Genomic DNA, 2,461 nt, shown 5'->3' with positions numbered 1-2,461 from the left:
CCATCGGAAATTGCATTTTGCATTTGAAAGAGCTACATGCAAACAAGGAGAGTCCCACCCCCAGGTCTGTCACCACCAACCCTCCACTGCAAAGGCTGAAAGCACATAAGCCCAAGGGGAGTAGTCTTCTCCCATCAGCAAAAGCAAGAATTTGCCTGTCTTCTACTGTTGTAGTGTCCCCTGCCACACCACTGCCTTTCCTACAATACAAAGTATGGAGGAGAAGGACAGAGAGATGGGCAGTAATGCAGGATAAAGTCACCTGGCTCATATCTCACTGAAATGCTAGCTCTGAGGGGGAGGTTCATTCCTGCCTCAAGCTCACCTGAGCCCATCAGCTGGTTATGTGAGGGAAGCAAGCCAAAGAGGATAAAGACAAGCTTGCTCATTAGTCAGCCCCAAATGCTGTGTAGCCATCTCTGATGGAGAACGGGCACTTAAGATGTTCCTGCACCACACCCCAAAACAGAGCCCCAGGTAGACCCTCTACATATTGTCTGTACCTCTCCTTATGCGCCTGGTCCCTCACCAGGGAGTTCCTTCCAAAAGGTACAACATATCTTTGTGCTGAGGGCTGGTTATTTATAGCCTCCTCCTCCTCTCAGTTCCTTTCCCACACCCAAAATGAAAGCATGAAGGATGACACAGATGAGTCTGGGTGAGTACAACTAGTTTCTCTCCTCCTCCACCTTGTCATTCGTTCATTCTTCTCCCCCAGTGAGAGACAGACTGGAAGGAGCTCCCCTCACAGCCCCAGTCATAACGAACCTCTCTCAATAAAGTAACCCTGTCACAAGCCTAAATATTAGGCTGAGCCCACAGAAAATGAAGCTCGATGGGCATCCTTCCAAAAAACACCCCTCCTATTTACAGTATCGTGTTCACTCGCAGCCACAGAGCAAGGGATGTGTGCCCAGTCATTTCTGATGCATCCAAGGGGCAGGCTGGTCCCCCTCTCCTGTCCTCACCAGTGGTTAACCCCCAGTAAGGTGGGGCAAACCATGGGGAAGACAAGCCATAGGGACAGTCACCAGCAGCACAAGTCTGCTGGTAGCAGCAGGTAGAAACCGTGCCCATACATAGTGGAGAACACTGCCCCATTTCCCTCTTGGGGCCTGCCCCTCTACGGTTTCTACCCCTTCCCTATCATTGTGGGGCTGCTGGAGAGGAGTTGCACTGGGAGGAGGGAAGGACAGAAAACCTCAGTGTCCACCAGCTGAGATGTTCACACAGCCACAGGCCAGACCTGTGTCCCATCCTCCTGAGTCCTAAGGGTGCTACGAGGAATAGGCTGGACACACAGCAGGGGCACCTATGGATTTTGGATCTGCTCCTGACCTCTGTTACTAGGACCAGTGTTGTGTCAAGCAGAGAGGCTGCCTGGGGGATGGAGCTCCTCACTGCTGCAAGGTAAACCCTGCTTCTTGTGCTCTGAGAGATGTCTCTGCCAAGGAGAATTGTCCAGGTAGCTATTGCTGAATTATTTCCCTTTACGGGAAATCTGGGAATCTGTCTTCACGCACAGACCTTTCTCCTGGAACACAGAGTGGGCTTCCACAGCTTCTTTACTTGAAGCAAAATTATGAAGAGTGTGCAATGATATCCATATGAGCTCTATCTAAGTCACTGCTGCCACCTAGGCGAGGATTTAAAGTCAGCCAGGATCTGAGATGCAAAAGAGCACTAAGGTACGGCCAAAGGTACAGAAAGACCAGTTTTTAGAGAGCTCAGTCTGGCCTCAACCAATTCTCTGCACACCAAGAGATCCTCCCCATCTGAGTAGGAGGCAAAGTGCAGCCTTGCAGGGCAGGACCCTTCCCTGCTCAGCTGCACCCCTGTGCAAGAGCCAGACATGTGCTGGCCATCCCAGCAGCAGGATTTCTTTCCAAGTGGAGTCCTGCTCCATTCCTGTGTGCTACAAAGATGGTATCAGCAAGAGGCTTTGCACTCTTGTAACAGAGGAACAGAGGAACATTCATAAGGATCTGAGGTGCAAAACTGTCTTTCTTCTCCTCCTCCTGCCCAGGGTGGAATGACAAAGCTCCCTGTTCCCCCTCGAACCAGCCCAGCTGGGGTCGAGGGCTCTCAGGGGCCCCTAGAAGCCCAACTCCTCCATCCTTCCCTCCCATGGGCACTGGGCCCAGGGACTGGGCATGGCTCCTCTCCTGCCTTATCAAACACTGGTCTGAGAAGAGCAGCAAGCAGGACATGTAGGCAAGGGGAACCACCTCCACTTTAATCCAAGGGGGCCAGGGAAGGAGTGACTCTCACGGCACTGCCCTTCTGCTCTGCTGAATATCTTGCTGTAACCTACAGATATCCCTGTGGGTTTTGATTGTACCTGCAAATCTTCCTCTTTCTCTTCCCATTTTCTCTCTTTGGGCTCCCCCTGCCTCAATACCACTTGTCCCCAAACCCTCTAAAAACAAAGCACTCCTCCCTCACTAGCATGTGGCAGAGA

Source organism: Acanthisitta chloris, unplaced genomic scaffold, assembly GCF_000695815.1.
Source record: "Acanthisitta chloris isolate BGI_N310 unplaced genomic scaffold, ASM69581v1 scaffold37567, whole genome shotgun sequence".
Classification (NCBI taxonomy): Eukaryota; Metazoa; Chordata; class Aves; order Passeriformes; family Acanthisittidae; genus Acanthisitta; species Acanthisitta chloris.
This window is presented reverse-complemented; position numbering follows the sequence as displayed.